A 20,541-nucleotide genomic window follows, 5' to 3' on the forward strand; every position below is an offset into this window, starting at 1 on the left:
CTAACATCAAATTATATCAACAACATCAAGAACAAATTTTCATAATTTAATCTTTAAATAATTCAAAATAAAACAATTAATTAAGAAAAATACCTTGATTTCTGCAGTAGAATAGTTGATTCAGAAAGAGTTTTTTGAGAGCTTCGATTTGATATATAGCACGCTTGAATCGGAGTTCGATAACGCCTTCGTTCGTGGGTTTGATTATGAAGAACGCAACGTTTTTAGGGTTTTTCTCTGTAAATCCTATATGTTTACTGATCGATTATGTTTATATGAATAAAATAAAATAATAAAAGGGCTATTTATATTTATGGAATATTGGTTCGTGTTGGATCGTGTTGAATCGATAAATTAGTTACTTAGCCGCTAGGTAACTGCAAAAACGATCCGTTTTGATACCCGTTTTGGATAATTATCCAAACCGGGCTTCTTATAATACATTTTTTACGAAAATAATGTAATAATATCCCGTCTTTCAAAAATACGGGTTTTGTTACTTTATCGAAATGATTACCGTATCGAAAATTATGCGTCGGGACGCGCACGGGTCAAACCGTAATCCGGATCGAAAAAGTCAAAACACGGAAAATGTCCGGAAAATGTCCGGAAGAGTTTCGGGTTGTAAAAACGTAAAAACGGTTGAGGTTGGATGATTCCTGCCTTTATAAAATAATTTTGTAATTATTCAGAAAATAATTAATAAATTCATAAATTAATATAAAATCATGTAACACTCCAAATATTACCAGAAAAATACCACACTTATCTATATTTTATTCTGGACAGAATAAAATTAACATACTCACATTTTATCACATATAAACATCTAAATATTACTACCAATCATCAGATAATTTACATAATAATCACATAATAATCATATTAATAGTCATTTATTGATAAATAATTACACGCGATATCCCGGATATTACATCCTTCCCCCCTTAAAATGATTATGTCCCCAGAATCTGACTTAACTAAACAAATGAGGATATTTATCAAGCATGTTCGACTCTAACTCCCAAGTAGATTCATCTACTCGAGGATTTCTCCAAAGCACTTTCACTATGGTGATAGACTTATTTCTAAGGACTTGATCTTTACGATCTAAAATCTGGATTGGTTGTTCCACATAGGACAAATCTGGTTGAAGCTCGACCGGTTCATACTCTATAACTTAATGCGAATTAGGAATATATGGCTTCAACATATATACGTGGAACACATTATGAATGTGTTGCAATTGCGGCGGCAACGCTATCTCGTAAGTGACTTTCCCTATTTTCTTCAGAACTTCAAAGGGCCCTATATACCTTGGGTTAAGTTTACCTTTCTGACCAAATCAAACTAATCCTTCCAAGGTGGTACTTTCAATAATACCAACGATCCTACTTCGAAGTTCATATCTTTTCGATATAAATCTGCATTCTTTCTCTGTCTATCCTGGGCTGCTTCTAACCTTATCCGAATCAATGTCACTGCATCTTTGGTCTGCTGAACCAGCTCGGGACCTAGCACTTTCTTCTCTCCCACTTCATCCCAATATAATGGTGATCTACACTTGCGTCCATACAAAGCTTCATAAGGTGGCATTCCAATGCCGGTATGATAGTTATTGTTGTACGGGAATTCGATTAATGGTAAGTATTCATCCCAATTTCCCTTAAAATCCAAAGAACAAACTCTTAACATATCTTCCATGGTCTGGATTGTTCTCTCACTTTGACCGTCCATCTGAGGATTATAGGCGGTACTCATATTCAGCGTGGTTCTTAGACATTCTTGAAACTTAGTCTAAAACCTTGAATTAAATCTTGAGTCTCTATCTGATTCAATAAACACAGGAACTCCATGCATAAGCACTATTTCATCTAAATACAACTTAACTAACGTTTCCAGAGATTATCTTTCGTTGATCGGGAAAAAATGTGTTGACTTTGTCAATCTGTCGATGATTACCCAAATAGCATCATGATTGGCTTTCGTCCCTGACAATCCTACTACGAAATCCATTCCAATCTCTTCCCATTTCCATTAGGGAATCTCTAGGGGTTGTAACAGTCCACTTGACCTTTGATGTTCTGCTTTTACCGTCTGGTACACGTGACATTTGCTAACCCAATTTGCGATTTCCTTCTTCATTCCTGGCCACCAAAAGTTCTTCTTCAAATCTTGATACATCTTAGTGCTTCCAAGGTGGATAGAAAACCGAGAGTTGAGCGCTTCGCGTAAAATTTTATTTTTCAGTTTCGTCACATTGGGAATCCAAATTCTAGAAGAAAATCTAAATATACCTTGATTATCTTTTTGGGTACAAAGTTCTTCTCCTGTCAGATTACCCAATTTTTACTCCATAACTCCTTCTTGACACCTTTTTATCTTATCCATCAATGCTGGTTGAAACGTAATCTCATACAATTGCTCCTTACCTTTTCTTCGTACTCGAACTTTAATTTCCATCCTTTCCCAGTCTCGTGCTAACTCTTCTGCAATCTGAACCATATTCAGTTTCTCTTTCCTACTCAAGGCATCTGCCACCATATTGGCCTTATCTGGGTGATAATTAATGGAACAATCGTAGTCTTTGATTAACTTCAATCATCTTCTTTGTCTCATGTTCAAGTCCTTCTGAGTGAATATATACTTTAAGCTTTTATGATCCGTGTAAATATCACACTTTTCTTCATACATATAATGTCTTCACAATTTCAATGTAAAAACTATAGCTTCCAACTCAAGATCATGGACCGGATACTTCTGTTCATGAGGTTTTAGTTGTCTGGAGGCATAAGCGATGAATTTATCATGTTGCATTAATACACAGCCTAAACCCTTTAAAAGAAGCATCGTTATATATCACGAAATTTCCCGTCTCATCTGGTAATGCTAATACTGGAGCTGACACCAGTCTCTCCTTCAGTTACGGGAAGCTTTCTTCACACTTCTCCGTCCAAATAAATTTCTCGTTCTTCCTGGTTAGCTTAGTTAATGGAGCTGTGATCTTAGAGAAATCTTTTATAAATCTTCGATAATATCCTGCTAGCCCCAGAAAACTTCTCACTTCTGTCGGAGTCTTAGGTTGCTCCCACTTGGAAACGACTTCAATCTTTACAGGGTCTACCTTGATACCTTCCTTGCTTACCACATGTCCAAGAAACTGTACCTCTGTCAACCAAAACTCACACTTGGAAAACTTCGCGTACAATTATTTTTCTCTTAACCTTTGGAGGGCAATCCTTAGGTGTGTTGCGTGATCTTCTTGAGACTTTGAATAAATGAGGATGTCATCAATAAATACAATAAAAAACTTATCCAAGTACTCCTTACACTACGCCATAGATGACTTTAACCAACACCAAAGATGTGTTGATATAGACACCTAAAAATGTTGCTATAGGCAAAAATAGGTCTATTGCAACACTTTTTCGGTGATTTGTCTAAGGCCGTCACTATAGGTATCTAACCATACATAAGTGTCAGTCTATAGCAACACAACAAAATATGTTGCTATATATATCAATTGCAACATGATTTTCAGAGTATAGTAACACAGACTTGGTGTTGCATTAGGTATACTAACTGACAAAAAATGCGCCCTACCAGTGGGCCCCACATGTGGGCCCCGCATCAGTAGTTTTTAAAATATCCATATTTAATAGTTTTTTTGTTTATTTTTCTTTAAATTTTTATAAATATAATATTAATTAGACAAATATTTATATCCAAAATATAAAACTCAAATTAAATTAATAAATGTAAAACTCATGAATCATTACAAAGAGTTGAACAAAATTCTATAAAAATTACATTCTACTATCATTAAGAACTACAACAAGTTCTATAAAAATACACGTTAAAATAAATTTAAACAGGCCAGTTGGCCAGTTGTAGTAGTAGTTGTAGTAGTATGAGTCCCTTAATGCCAGTTGTAGTAGTACGAGTCCCTGAATGCTTTTCTCTGCCGGTTCCACCGCAAAAGAATAAAATTTAAGCAAGAAAATTATTAGAATTAGAAATTTTGCATACCTTAGCACTTGCATATAGTTGTAAATAGTAGATGCAGTATCACTTTACATTCTTTTGGTACCTGAATTCCACCAAGAGCATCACCTGCAGTGCACTCTGAACTTATCATCACTGTCCAATTATCTAAATTGCCAAGCAACATGAAGAAAGCTAACCTAAAAATATGCCATAGCAAATATTTGCTGAACAACAGCTTCAGTTTTTAGTTCAGATTTCAGACCAGATCATCTGAGCTATGCTAGTTTTTCGATACATCATTCATATCGAAGAATGAATATGTTGTCTCGTCTATATTAAGAGGCTGTTATTTCATCCTTTCGAACTGAGTTAATCTGTTGATTTTCAAAGTTTTATAATCTGCATTTCTTAGACCCTAGAGGATAAGTGAAATCAAGCAACCAACAACATGAAGAAAGTACACCAAAGAGTAAGCGATATCGTAGCACAGACGTAGGTCCATAGCATTATAACAGAACATTCGGTTTCACGTTTACCAAATAACTGCGTTATCGTACCTGAAACAGCAAGAATCTCTCTTGTAAATGATCAGAACTTGATAGGTAATAATACTTTTACAGATGCTATGTAGAATAATAGACAAGAAATTTGCTCTGATTTAGGTATTGCAAAGTGATAGATCAGTAGGAGCTTCAAAGTATCAGCTTAATGCCTTAATTTAAGTGGTCGATTTATTAACCCATGTTCATAGCAGGTGGGACTGCAAACTGAAGTAAAAGAACGAACTGGTATAACTGATCTGCATGCACCAAATTCAATTTCACCGCAGTTCTGACAACCAAAGTTCCAATTATTGGCAAGGCTATGTAACGAACACATATAATGCCAAGAATCATGGATTTCTAGACTCCTGAATCCTGATGCTTGTAAACCTGAATGGAAATATGCAGAAGCACCAGAGGTTTAGATTGTTCATAGATTTGTGGCCTTAGGTAAAACAGATATAGTCCATTGTTACCTTTCAGGAGATTTGCTCCGATTATTAAAGTGAGAACTGGGACAGCTGCATCTCTGCAGGTCAAGGAGCATAGATCGATACAGTAAATGATTCAGTTACAAAGAAACACCAACCATACATCTGTAGATTAACTTAATCCAGTGTTTTTAACCAGTCAACGTTTAAATGTAAAATTGCTGTGTAGCCACAGCAATGTAGCAGTTACAATACACCAGATACAACCTGCACCTGCTTTACCCTCCGATTCCACCACACAACAGACCAAGATACACTGAAAGACAATACTACTCTAGAAATTTGACATTAGAATGATAAAGCGAACTCTCTGAACACGCCTGTATTTTAGATTGAGTTGCAGGATCCATATAGTTCTTACAAATAATTTTCCAGGCGAACCAAAAGACAGGACCAACAATAATAAACATTTGATGAAGTATCTGCACAAAATACACACTCAAAGTAATTATACAAATAAATGTAAATTGCGTAATAATAACAGACCCCTTGACAGGAGTTTTTGAGAATTACTTCGGGATAATAATTGAGGTCAATCAACCTCATCTTATCTGCACCTTCACCAAAGGGACCAACAAAGATTGTTGGTATCAAATCCAACAATCAAAGTAAGCATGGCCATAATTATATAAGATCAGGTATTAACAACTTAAATGATAGCTATAACTAACATAAGTAACATATCAAACATTATATGAGCAGTTGATTTACCAGAGAACCCAGATGGGCCTGCCCATCCAAAAATCCACGAAACAGCAGAAAAGCATCCTCAGATTTATGGTTCAGACATCAACACATTCCACGAAACTAAAATTTAGGGGGAGTCTTTACTGCAAGAAACACAAGTTTATTAACTCTTTAGACCTTCAATGGAGAAATTACAGGATAACACATTTCAATGAAAAATTTGTGCTTATAGACACGGAGCTGTGTATCGTAGTGCGTTTGTGTTAAATAAATAGTATATTTTCGCTATTAAAAAAAGGTACAACAAAATAACAAGAATCTTGTTATCCGGACCAGATACAAACTAAAATGTTTATCTGTCAAAATCGCAAACTTGTCATGTATATAAAGATGATGCCCTGTGAACTACTGAAAAGCAATATTGCAGAAAACACCATAAACTAATGTATGAGAACTGAAACCATCATAGTCCATGTACAAATAATGTTAACACATGTATCAACTGTCAAATATTACCAACTGTAACAAGTATTCTTGAGTGTCAAAACCAGATTGAAAAAAAGAAAGCAGATATGGAAAGAACTGTTATCGATAAAGACATTATTATATAAATATATTGAATATATAACCACTTCACATAACATTGCTAATTCTTAAATCACATAAGAACAAGAGAATTAACTATTAAATCAGGAGAAGGGTTTGAGAAAACAAATAGAGATTGGATTTAATCTCGAGTCCAGAAAACTGTCTCCTTAAAGCAGTTTCGCCGCACCATCCGTGTTTAGCGACATGCTTCCCAGGATAAAACGAGATACTAGTATAATCGATAGATCGAATATAATCTCAGCGAACTTGAACTGAGCCCGAGAACTATCACCGGAATATTGGAAAAATTTAAAACTAAAGAGACCGAGAATGAAAGAGATGATTCTTATTTCCTCGACTTAATAAAACTGGTGCCCTAAGGAGAGGCTTGAAATGACTTGATTTTCTTTTCGATGTGGTACATGGTATTTATAAGAAAAACTAATGAATAGGTTTGTACTACTCTCGATGTGGTACAAAACCACTTTTCATATTAAAAGGTAAAACTTTGGAATATCAGTTCTCATTCACCTTTTACTCATTTTGAGCGTGTAAATATGCGTTGGAATCCCCTCGAAGAGGAGAATACGTTCCAATAAATACACACCACTAACACATAATGTGTCTCACTCGTATAGAGTCTCAAAATGATTCACAACTTAGTCTAAAATACTAAGTTTGTCCAACAATCCCCCACAAACGAGATTGATGGTCCAGTAGCACGCACCACATAGACAGACAGACGCGGAGCTTGACTTGGTGATAGTTCCGACGGTCAGATATAGCATACGATAGGTAGAGAATGCTCCTTGAACCTTCACTCGACTAAGTATATCGACTTTACTGGTAGACAGTATGACGCAATGTCCTTGAACTGTTCGACCGTTTGTGTAAACGATGACATACTCATCACTATATCTTTCCTGACTCATTCAGTTCTCATGATTATGTCCATTTTGGTCCTGGAACATCGTCCTGGTTCTACAAGAGTTTTTAAAGAATTGTGCCTCGCAATTCTCCTTTGAAGCGACCATACTTCTCTCTTACATAAGTGATCTTTATCTTAAAGAGTAACCCGCGTTTACTCAACCGAATATTATGTATTCAAACTTGAAATCCTTGTATTCGTCAAAGATCATTAAAAGCATAAAGCTTAACCTCGTACCTTACGGGTCTCACTGTTTCATCATCATAGAAATAGGCCAGGGGTTACCCCCACAGTGATTTGGTCATCATGATTTAGTTGTCCCATTGAACCAAGTTCTTGGGATCTCCAGTCAGCAAGGTTGGGTGTCCACCATGACGCCGTTAAGCAATAGGCAAGGCTCATTCCTCTCGATGATTTGACAACTATCTCTCGTTCTAACTAGATTCCACTGGCTTAAACAGATTCGCTCAGTTTAGCCATCTGGTTAGTGGATCCAAACATTATCATTTGACTTTACATAGTCAATCATGATAATTCTCGTTGAGAATAGTTGTTTAATGGTATTATGTCCTCATCATAGATGTGAGACATACCATTTCATACACAATAATGTGATCTCCCAATTTGCATATTGATTACACGATATATGCATATTGAAGACACATTTTCCTTGTCATTTAGGAATATCCTTACAAAGTGGCAACTCAGCCTTTTAACTGCATTTATTTTATGCACCAGACTCGTATTCCATCATGAATCGAGCTAAGTTTAGGATTTCCATGACACGGCTGCTAAGTGTGAAATGTATTCTCGAATGACTTTTAAGTTCTTAAAGTCAAATATCTAATTTACATACTATATTCACATAGTACAATTAGATATCTTTCGTATTGCAGTCCAAACTCACGAGCACATATCATACACCTTAAATCTCATTACAATCTCTTCTAAGTGACCAATTTCCATTGTACTCGTGCATCTACCCAGTTTACCAACTGTGTAGCCTATGTCTAATTTTGTACAATTTTAAAAAGTACAACAAACTTGCAATCCTTCTTGAGAGATCCTTGTTCATCTATGCTTGGATAAATATAAATCCATTCTATCTATGGCAACTTTAGCTTCGTTGACCTCTTCAAAATTCACATCACCAACATGTGACATGTATCATCTAAGACTTTTAAAATCACGAAGATTGTAATCTTCAAATCAAAACTTTTCAATCTCATCAAGATTTTCAGAGATGATTCTCTTGTCATTACTTCTCATAATGATCAGATCACTCACATGCAATCAATTATGACTTGCATATCATGTGTAAATAACACATGCACACTTGTCAATTCTCTGATTTTGAATCATTTTGACATCTCATATTGACATATTTCACATTTATGAAATAACTTTACTAGTTATTACTTAAAGCTTCACTTGTTATTGATATTACCAGCTTTTAGCGTCCCAAAAACCAGCAATTTCAGTTTGCATCATTACCGAGTTTAAGCGTCCTTAAACTGGCAATCCTTATTCACATAACAACCAATTTTGAGCGTCCTCAAAATGGCAACCATGTCATTTATTTGAAGCCATTGCTTATCATAGCAATATCAAATTTAATATGCCATTATTTCGTGTCAATATTGTTTCACTCAACATGATCACCGAAAATACAGATTTTCTACTCTTGCTTTATCTAGAGCAACCCTCAGGTTCACGTAAATCGATATTTCTTCAAATATCTATTTAGAAAGACCGTCCCAATGTTCATTGATGCACTTTTAAATTTCAAAATACGATAATTTTAGTATCATCTTAATGAACCTTATTCTCAAAACTCGAGAATCTTTCATAGATTATATAAGGTCATCACTTTTGACTATAATATTTTATTATCAGTCTGACCTTATACTTCCTTCAGACCCACATATATTTTCCCAATTTGAAAATTCATTTGGGTCCTAATGCTTCTATCTCGTAAGAAGATCTATATATTTTTTAAACAAGATTCTGTCAAACAGAACCACTCTCTCTATTTTTTAACATCCTTTCCCCCACAAAGGACATAGAGAGAACATGCACAATCCATTTTCTATTACACGTGCTAGAAAATCTTGATTTATTGACTCTTAGTAATAGTCAAATTTTCTCTTGATATATTCACTTATCAAGGAATTATACTAGAAGCGCATTGCTTCTATTAAATTTACGAGTTCACCTTCAAGCAAATTATCAATCTTTTGCTCTCTGCAGGTTCATCCTCACATTCATCCAATAACTCGTAAGTTCATTTAGATGACTTTTAATTACATATCTACTAGGATCTACTAGCTTATCGCATAAGCATTCCTAAACTCTGTAATAGTATTTTTACGAATCTCAAAAATTAGATTCATATATCGGATATTATTAGACTCAACCATTGTCTATGTATCCATCCAAAATATCTCAATTGATTTTGGATCTCATGCTACCAACAGAGTATCAAGTTTCGAGATACCCCCACATTTCAATTATTTTCAAGAATGTTTCATTACATTCCACTATTTATAGAAAATTAAATAATTTTCTATCCTAGATACCCCCATAATTTTAATATTTTACAGAATGTCAGAAAACATTCCAAAACTAATAGGAAATTTAATTATTTCCTTCTGTGGTATCATGTTTAAGGAACGATTAGCCCTTCGTAACTAATATCCTCAAATTCAGTGATAGTCTGAGCTAATCACAATCATTTTGCATCTCTCTCAGAGCGCAACTCAAACCTGCATCTACTCTATTTATTTAATGCGAGTAGGTGCAACGACCTCATGAATATTCACGTTGCAAACAGAATTTTCCCGCTGATTATTCATCATCAAAATTATTCACTGCCATCTTAATTATCTGTATTAAGTTGGATTTATCCTTGAGTTTATACAGCACACATCTCTCTATTTAGCTTCAATATTGACTCGACTACGAGTACGAGTGACAAATGTTTTACTATCAAACCAGACGGTAAACACGTATCGTGTCACTACCTCTCATCTGAGCAGGTTTTACGTCAATCATTAAAACCTATAAGATTTTAATATCATGTTTAAAGAACTTCCCGTGGTTCTTATCATTAAAAATTCAATTACCGAATTTCTCTAAAATATTTACATGGTTCACACGAACCTACATTTCTGGCTCACCTACTGGTACAACCAGAAAAGGCCCAAGGAAGAACATAAATCTTCAATAAACCCACGTTCAGTGATCCTTGATCAACTAATGCGTTAGGGTTAACAACTTTTCGAATTCTCTCCGAAGTTCAGCATAAATACTGATATCAATATTCGCCGTATTAAGTATCACATGGATCACTATAATAGGCTCGTGTGTCACTGCCGTAGCAGACCGACACCAACACGTGAAATTACTATTTAACTGGAGGAAAAATCCAACCAGAAAAATGTAATTTATAAGCCGACCCATAACCTGTACTCCAGGCCCATTAGGTTTTTAATGTGGAGAATCCTGAGCAATTGTAAATCTGGTTCACTTCAGCTGCATAACTCGTCACATTGTTTAACAACAAACATATTACTGCATTCTATCAAGTGCAGCACAAGTGAAAATACTAGAACAAATTTTTCCAGTCAAACTAATGTTAACTAACGAGACACGTTACATAATAAAGCAACTTATGCCTCCTTTAATAGCTTTCCAAAGCCTCCATATAGACTAAAAGCATATTGTTAACAAATAAATCTATTAAAATAAGATGTTTAGAACAACATACTTCGCATCACGTTTATTGTCACCAACCTATGCTTGTAATCTATTTTCTCCAATTAAATAGATACGCGGTAAGGCCTCTATTTATCCAGTATTACAAGTTTGTGATACAACTCCATTATTAAAGATTAAACAATAATAATTGATGCCTTATCATCACTCAACAATGATTAAAATTAATCACCAAATAATCAAGTTCCATCATGAAGGGTCACATTTATGTAGCCATATCATTTAATTGCATAGCAATATCATGTTATGAACTTGCAAACACGTATGTAAACTATAACATATACGATTCTTGTATCAGAATACTAATAATTCCGAAATCAATTCAGAGTTAAGAAACTCTAGCTCATATATATTATCAATCACCATGTTAATTAAACAAAACATAATAAGCTATCCATTAATAGCGAAAACATGGACAAATTATAAATTTGGGTTTAATCTACCAATTTATAATGATCAACCCGAGAGAGATGTCACCAAATATGTCCACTTGAATATAAGTTGATTATAAATCAATAACCATTAAAGCATCAATAGCCTTATAAGAAACCAATTATCCAACAACTTTGTGCTTACTTTTGCCTCGTACCTGTTATGCTTAAACAAAGCACCACTTAAAATTAAATTTATATTAATTTCAAGCACATGGCAACAAGTGATCAAAGAAATTAACGCACTAAATTTAATTTAATTAATGAGGCAAATAATGGTCACTCATATACCCATAAATAAATCCAATTTAAACAATCAAATTGATTTTTGCGTCTACTCACAAGAAAGTATGAAAATTGAAGAAAACTGCTTTAAGATTGTTAGCAATCTTGTACGATAAAGACATTATTATATAAATATATTAAATATATAACCACTTCACAAGAACATTGCTAATTCTTAAATCATATAAGCATATGAGAATTAACAATTAAATTAGGAGATGGGTTTGAGAAAACAAACAGAGATTGGATTTAATCTCGAGTCCAGAAAACTGTCTCCTTAAAGCAGTTTCGCCCCGCACCATCCGTGTTTAGCGACCTGCTTCCCAGGATAAAACGAGATACTAGTATAATCGATAGATCGAATATACTCTCAGCGAACTTGAACTGAGCCCGGGAACTATCACCGAAATATTGGAAAAATTTAAGACTAAAGAGACCGAGAATGAAAGAGATGATTCTTATTTCCTCGACTTAATAAAACTGGTGCCCTAAGACTCTATTTATAAGGAGAGGCTTGAAATGATTTGATTTTCTTTTCGATATGGTACATGGTATTTATAAGAAAAACTAAGGAATAGGTTTGTACTACTCTCGATGTGGTACAAAACCACTTTTCATATTAAAAGGTAAAACTTTGGAATATCAGTTCTCATTCACCTTTTACTCATTTTGAGCGTGTAAATATGCGTTGGAATCCCCTCGAAGAGGAGAATACGTTCCAATAAATACACACCACTAACACATAATATGTCTCACTCATATAGAGTCTCAAAATGATTCACAACTTAGTCTAAAATACTAAGTTTGTCCAACAATAAAAACTCAACAAGAAAAGAGATGCACAAGTGTCACAACTCACAAGTGTTTACCTTTCATCAGCCGTGCTTCTAATAACCACCAATGTGAACAACGAGAATATCAATGTAGCCCCGGAAAGTATTTCGATGCTCTGCCATTTTAAAAACCACGGTTCTAATGCTTTTGCCTTTGTGAAAAGCCTGCAATTGAAATTATCAACATACAGAGAGAGAAAGAGAGATGAGAGAGAGAGAGGGAGATTTTACATCATATACAACATACATCAAAATCAACACAAACAACAAGACACCCACATCTAAATTGAACCCAACTCAAAATAATTCTACCTTAAAATAAAATAGTTTAAATTCGGTACAGAGATTGAAACCAAATCCTTTTCCAATCCTAAGAGCACCATCGGTTCATCAATTCATTAATTCAATCAACGGAGTCAATTACTATTTACAATAAATTGACCGTTTTTCTAAATTTTAATACACCCATAAAACTCCATCAATTCATCAATTACTATTCATCCCACAATATTTATATAATATTAATTATCTTTCTTACTGATATAAATTAAATATTATATATTTAAGTTTAGCTATATTATTTTATGATTGTACAAATAATATTATTTAAAATAATGATAGAATGTTAATAATTTTTTTAATTTTATATGCATATATATTAGAGAATATGCAAGAAAAATGAGTGTGTAAAATTTTGTGAGGCAAATTAATACTGAAAAATTGTAATTTATGAACAGATGAAAAAATAATTGTATGAACCTAAAATTAAAACTTTAAAATTTATAAAATTTAGCTTTAAGAATTATTATATATGGTTTAGCAGAAGAACAACATCAAATATAGTATAAAATTTGGTACAATTGTGTAGGGTCCATCAATTGATTGCCATCGACAACTCCTTTGAAAATCAACGGACACCTTGATGAATTGATGCTCCATCAGAATTTGATTGACTAAAATATGGACCGCTGCATTCACTTTTCACTGTCCAGCATCAATAGAGTTGATGAATCAATGAAAATATGCACCCGGTACATATGCTCAAATTGAACCTAACTGCTATGCTTCAAAATGGCTGAACCGTAATCCTTCTCACTTTGCCCTGTTCTGCTCGAACCCACCACTCGAAACCCTAATTGATTTTGTGTAGAGTGGAGTAGAGTATGTGAAGCCTTAACTCATTTCCCCCTTTCAATTTTGTCTGAAATTTTATTCCCGCTTATTTAAATATTTGGCCGCAAATTTGACGGCCCAAACCAAATTTTTAGTCGCCCAAGCTGAAGCCATATTAAAAAAATATTTTAACCCATCCCATTTACTTCCCACCATTTTTTAAATTATATATATATATATATTATAATATCTGATTTCTTTATAAATATTCAAAATTATTTTTAACTTTAATTTTAATGAGAAACTGTTTTAAGTGATTTTAATCAATATTTATAAAATTATTATTCAAATGTATTCACTTAATTTTAAATTTAAATAAAACATTTTAATATTTAAAAAATATGAATAATTATTTTTTTTGCATAATTTTACTTTCTACAAAACTCCATAATTTTTTTTAATTCAAATCAATACCCTTTAAAGATAAATTTAATTTTGGATAAATTGAAAAAATTACTTATTCAACTGTCTATGGCTACACGGTATTATGGGTTGCAACAGGGAATACATCTATGTTAACACCAAAAATTTATTGGGCTATAGCAACATGTATTTATGTCTATTGTAACATGATAATCGAGGTGTTGTGATAGGACTATAATTTAATGCATATTGTAATATTTCCTAAGGCAACACCAGAAAAAAAATGTGCAAATAGGTCATCTATGGCGTAGTGCTTATATACTCGGCTCATTAATTCCATAAAAGTCGTTGGTGCATTGGTCAATCCGAACGACATCACTAAGAACTCGTAATGGCCATACCTTGTTCTGAATGCAGTTTAGGTATATTTTCAGGCTTGATATTCAATTGGTGGTAGCCAGATCTCAAGTCAATCTTTGAAAAACAACATGCTCCTTTAAGTTGATCAAATACATAGCCTCATACTTCCATCCTTCTTCTTTACAAATAACACTGGAACACCCCACGGAGAAACACTTGGTCGTATGACTCCTTTATCTAACAGTTCTTGAAGTTGCTTGGCCAAATTCTTCATTTCCACTGGAGCCATTCGGTATGGAGCTTTGGAAACTGGTTCTGCTCCTGGTATCAAATCAATTGGAAAACTCTATTTCCCGATCAGGTGGTAATCCTGGCAATTCTTCCGGAAAAATGTCGGGATATTCTCTTACTATTGGAATTTCATCTAGAGTAGGTACCTCTTTGTTGGTATCCACCACATGAGCAAAATATGCTTCACATCCTTGCCTTAACAATTTTCTTGCCTATAGTACTGAGAGAAACTTCTTGTCCTGCTTCTGACCTTGATAACTTATCCTTACATTATCTGTCGTATACATAACGATTCTCTTCTTCTTGTAGTCAATATTTGCCTTATACAGAGACAACCAATCCATGCCTAAAATAATATCGAATTCTCCTAACTCAAAAGGTATTAGGTCGGCGGGAAATGAATGATCTGAAATCTCTATTGGGCACTTAGGGCAGAATTGGCTTACTGGTACCTTATCTTGATTGGACACTTTGATGGTCAAAGGTTCATCTAAGTCTTCCAACATTAATTATATTTTATTCACACAGTTCAGGGATATGAAAGATTTAGATGCTTCCGAATCAAGTAGAACATTAACAGGCACGAAAGTAAGAGAAATAGTACCTGCAACTATATCGAAATCCTGAGCTGTAGATTTCTTAGTCATTTTGAAAGTTCTATCTATGGCCGTAGTTGTTGTTGGTCCTTGAGATGCACTTCCTCCTATACTACCCTGGGTAGCTGTTGAGTGGCATTTATGACACTTTATAACGCTCCGTAAAGCTTTGTATTGATGTTTTATACTCAAGTTGTTAGTGTTTTTAACGTGTTTTTGTAGTGTTTTTGCATTTCAGGCATTATTCAGGAATACAGGTGAATTGGCATTGTTTGGATGTTAATTTGGTGTTAGGATGGTGTCTATAATAAAAGCTCGTGAAAAGACCAGCTCAAACCAGCAAGAAAAGAAGAAGTCAATATTTTTTCCAGAGGGATGGCGCGCCAACGCTGTGATAGCGCGCGGCCGCGCCAGGATGGCAGAATGTCAGCGCGGCCGCGCCAGGATGGCAGAATGTCAGCGCGCCCGCGCTATTCAGGCGCGCGACCGCGCCAGGTCATGAAAGAAAATCCTGTTTCTTGTGGCATTTTGATCCAGAAGACTTCTACTCTGCATGGGCTGCTATATAAACATAACTTATGCTCATTTTTCATAACAAGACGTACCAGAGCTTAAGGAGAAGGCGTAAGAAGACCATAGAGCATAAATCAACCAAGGCGAAGAAGATCTAGTTTATTCTTGTGATTCTTTGTTTTAAATTGTAACTTTGGATGCTAGTTTTCTTATTCGTGAACCTATACTCTTGTTTCGTACTTGGTTTTATTAAGTATAAAGACTACATTTATTATACCATGCTTTCATCGGAACCTACGTTGATGATGAGTCTTATTATGGGCTAATCGTTATTGTGGTGTTCTAACGAATTTATTTATGGATTTCTTTAGTTAATTTATTTCGATGCTTTAGTGTGTGGTGATTGTATAATAACCTAGTTTTGGTTGTTGTAACACCCCCAGATCCGGGGTCGGGGATCCGGGTTGTCACGGTCTTTCTTTCCACAATATCACTTCACTTAATTAATAATAAATAACCTCATGCTGTGACCCCACACTAACACACACCACAACCCGTTATAGTCTCAGAGATGAAATTGAAATAAGTACAAGTCTTTGAATCCACAATTTAAAATTATTACAACCCAAAATGATTACTTGATAATTTACAGTTAATTGCCATTATCTGCCACAAGTTATAATTATACATAATTTGATTCTCAAAAGTAGATGGTCTGAACTACAATGGATCTACCTCTGCAGCTATAGCAGCTACAACATCATCGGGAAGACGCGGGACGCTTCCCACGCGCTTGCGCTGGGTCTGCTGGAGTCTGGCCATCTCTCCTAACTGTTGTTGTGTGATGAAGAAATAAAGCAAGAGTGAGCCTTACAGCTCGCAAGATAATATGTAGTGATAACAATAATACCAGTATCTAAATGGATACTTACTAGAATCTTTATCGTGTGTAAGATAATTACTTACTAGATATAAGTAAAAACAAAGAATGAAGTTACCAATACTTCCCCACACTTATATCATTTATAAAGCTACTTGAACTATCACCGTTCAAAGTATGATAAGATTCACGAGGTCATCCCATAGATGAGACCACAAATAAAACTTGAAAATATTTGATCTTTGAAATATTTTGAAAAGAGATGAAGTTACGAGATACTTCTTTCAATGGATACCCCAATAAAAATGTTTGACCCTGTCAATGCTTCGGCAACCACCCATTAGTAGCCTTTCGATCGAAATGCTACGGGTAGTGTTGCAGAATTATCCAAATGGATGATGAACTCATTACGGGAGTTTACCGCGCCAGGTTGACCACTTACGATGATCAGTCGTAGTAGTACAACCCCACCATTTTCTACATGTAGAGGAGAACCTGTCGGATTTACTTGTCAACCGAACACTGAACTCCTAAGGAATGGACCGCCTTAGCGGAACTTCCAGGCCATTTGGGCCAATATAATAAGGCTGGGCCGGCGCTACTCGACCACTTACGCCACTCCTAGTTCAGATGAAATCCATGACTCTGAAACGTAAAGCTCGTTTCCCCCTTTCCCCAAGTAGAAACTTGTTGATACGGCTCCACCAAGAAGTCGTATCTAGTTGGAAAGGAAAACTCACCGATATTTCCCAGGCGATGCCTGTTAATGGATTAACTTGTTCCAAGAATTTTACTTCCCGAATATTGGGTAAGTAATCAAAAACTCTTTTACCAAGACAGCAACCTTGTTGCGAATATAAAACACACCACCGAGCCGGATCCCCCATGTTTTGAGCGAGTATTTAAATCCCCTTTTTAAAAGGAAGATCTTAAATATAAAAATAGTTTTGGGATCCGCTCTATCTTTTGAAAATCATTTTAAAGACTCGAAAACACTTTAAAGAGTGTTTGGAGTAAAACTGATTTAATGAAGTAAATCAGTCCCCAGAATATTTAGAAAATGACTGAATGTTAATATTTAAAATAATATTCCCATAAAGAATAATCTTTATAAAAATAATTGAAGTAGAAGTTTTGAAACTTATACTTGAAATGAATATTAAATAACCAAAGATATACTTATATGAAAGTACTATCTTTATTTGAATAATCGAAAATAAGTTTGATTATTGACACCTTATTCTTTAATAAAATAAAGAATATACCTCAGCAAATACTCGGAGTCATAGATCCTCAAATGAATATTCAAATAATATTCAATAAATAAAATAAGCTGAGTAATAAGCCCTCAAATGAATATTCGAAATAATATTCATTAAATAATAAGCCGAGTCATAATACCTCGAATGAATATTATAAATAATATTCATTAAATAAAATAAAGGAGTCATAAGTCCCCGAATGAATATTCAAATAATATTCAGATAAATAAATAAAAGGAGTCATAAGTCCCCGAATGAATATTCAAAATAATATTCATTTATAAAGTAAAAGGAGTCATAAGTCCTCGAATGAATATTCAAAATAATATTCAATAATAAAATAAAGTTAAAGTTATCGAATAAACCTTATTCGATTAATAGTTTTAAAAACTATATCCATATATATATATATATAACTATATATATATAATATACTCGGGAACATCGACTCCCGGTTTAGAAATATGTTCACCTTTTATCCCCTATACTAAGGGTATACGCAACTACTTGCTTATTTCTAGCATAGGTATTATGCAACTATAAGCATTGAAATCAACAGATAGATAACCAGATTACGAAACAGACATGCATATATACCATATTAGCATGCTCCAATATATCGCAAAATTTGCTAATAACAATCATGCAATATCACAAGATAATGCATATACATATATTTACATCACAACAACAGTATAACGGGTAGAAAACTTGCCTGAGCGACTTGGGGGTGAGAAAGGCTCGGGACGAGTCTGGTAACCTATAAACAACAAGTAAGTTGGAATTAAACCAAAATCACTTGTAAATCTATACTTTAACTAACTTAGACTCTAACGCTTGTTTTGCGCTCACCGATTCGCTTAAGTCACTCGGGTACCCTCGGCTCCACCATTTTTAATAATTTAACCTTTACGAGTTTTAAAGCGATTCCTTCGCGAGTGTCTTACCAACTGCCTAACACACTTACCATAAATGTTTCATACATTAATTAACCCTTTTTGGTCTTTAACCTATGTTTCAAAGTAAGGCGAGGGAAAAAGTTTCGTTCGCGAAACGCCGTTACTTGAAACGGTCGTTTCTCCTAAACCGTGCATCGGAATCGAACGAACTACATATCAAAACGAAGCTCGTAACATGAGCTATCTAAACATGGCAGTGGTCATAATCTAGCAGGGGGTTCTCGGGTCCTAATGCTATGCACAAAAACAGTCCAAAGAAAATCGGACGTTACGACGGCTATGTTTACGCGATTTCCCAATTTTAAACCATACAAAACCAACCACAAACCAACCTCAAATCCAACACACAACAAACATCCATCCTTATCACATCATAACAACCCCAACCAATTCAATTTAATCATTCATACTTATGCTTAAACTTAACTTTAATCATACTTAAGTTCCTTTAAATCAAAACCACAACAATTACCATTCCATTTCACTACCATTCCAAATCCCAAACTCTAAATCATAACAACAAACTACAATATCAACCCACTAATCAAAATCATCTTATAATATATAGGAATCTAGGGTTTGGAGATGGTATACCTTCCTTGAAGTGGTGGGTGGAGCTAGGAAGCCTTAAGAAGCTTTGAGAAGTCTTAAGAATGCTTGGATCTTCAAGAAAAACAAGAAAAAGTTCAAGTTAAAAACTTGAAAACACTATTCATTGTCTTCTTCTTTGATTAAATGAAGAAGATTGAGAAAGAATTAATGGTTTAAACTCATGATATAGTCCTAACTAAGCATGAAGATGATTAGGGAATTATCTTACCAATTTAGGAAGCTTGGATCTTGGATTTTGAATTTCTCTTGCCTTTTGAATAGTGAAAAGCCGTGAGCAATGAAGAACAAAGCCTTGGTTGCTTTTGATTTTTGAAAAATGATTTTTGCTTGGCTTGGTTGCTTGGTTTTTGTGCTTGCTTTAGTCAATTACCTTCTTGCCCTTGAAATTGTGTGGTTACAAAGCTACCACACCTCCTTCCTTCCCATGTCATGCTTATGTCATCCTCATGATGTCATCCTCCCTTCCTTGTCCTCTTTCTATTGGTTGGATGACATCATTCCCCCTAATCCCTTTGATTAACTTCCTAATCGTTTGCCTAATGACCGTTGATCTGTTATACGGTTTGCTTAACTTTCGTTCTCGTTTATCGTTTGAAGGATCATACCCGGGATCTTATTACTTAGGTTCCCTTAACCTTTCTCAATACATTATATTCCTTTTTATGATCCTCTATTATAATCCTTTAATTTAAATCCTTTTTATCCTGTTACCTTATACTCAATTCTCTCCGTATCTTGTGGATTTCCGGGAAAAACCAAAGTGTTCGGAATTGGATTCTGACGATCTTTACATACACTTATATACTTCATAGAGTACTAATAATATCCCAGAATATCCATAACAGAACCCCTACATAGTGTGGCATGAAAAGTTTTCTCATTCAGCAAAAACACTATTCATAAGGGTTTCAAAATTTTCCAAAAATTGGGGTTATTACAGTCTCCCCTCCTTAAAAGGATTCCGTCCCGGAATCAAATAGAGA

General features: G+C 34.6%; 1 long non-coding RNA gene across 5 annotated transcripts; it reads right to left on the bottom strand.

Annotated features, from left to right (window-relative positions):
- Positions 1-3,724: 3,724 nt before the first annotated feature.
- On the bottom strand, positions 3,725-6,242 carry LOC141712744 (uncharacterized). Of its 5 annotated transcripts, none has more exons than XR_012571696.1 (4): positions 5,732-6,217; positions 5,006-5,442; positions 4,185-4,919; positions 3,725-4,113 (listed from the first exon to the last, which is right to left on the bottom strand). It is a non-coding gene; the product is annotated as an uncharacterized LOC141712744 (long non-coding RNA). The 5 variants fall into 5 exon arrangements; XR_012571697.1 differs by having other exon boundaries at positions 3,725-3,961; positions 4,091-4,919; XR_012571695.1 differs by adding an exon at positions 6,224-6,242 and having other exon boundaries at positions 4,091-4,919; positions 5,732-5,850.
- Positions 6,243-20,541: the final 14,299 nt, after the last annotated feature.

The sequence above is a fragment of the Apium graveolens genome, chromosome 3 (genome assembly GCF_009905375.1).
Source record: "Apium graveolens cultivar Ventura chromosome 3, ASM990537v1, whole genome shotgun sequence".
NCBI classification, from domain to species: Eukaryota; Viridiplantae; Streptophyta; class Magnoliopsida; order Apiales; family Apiaceae; genus Apium; species Apium graveolens.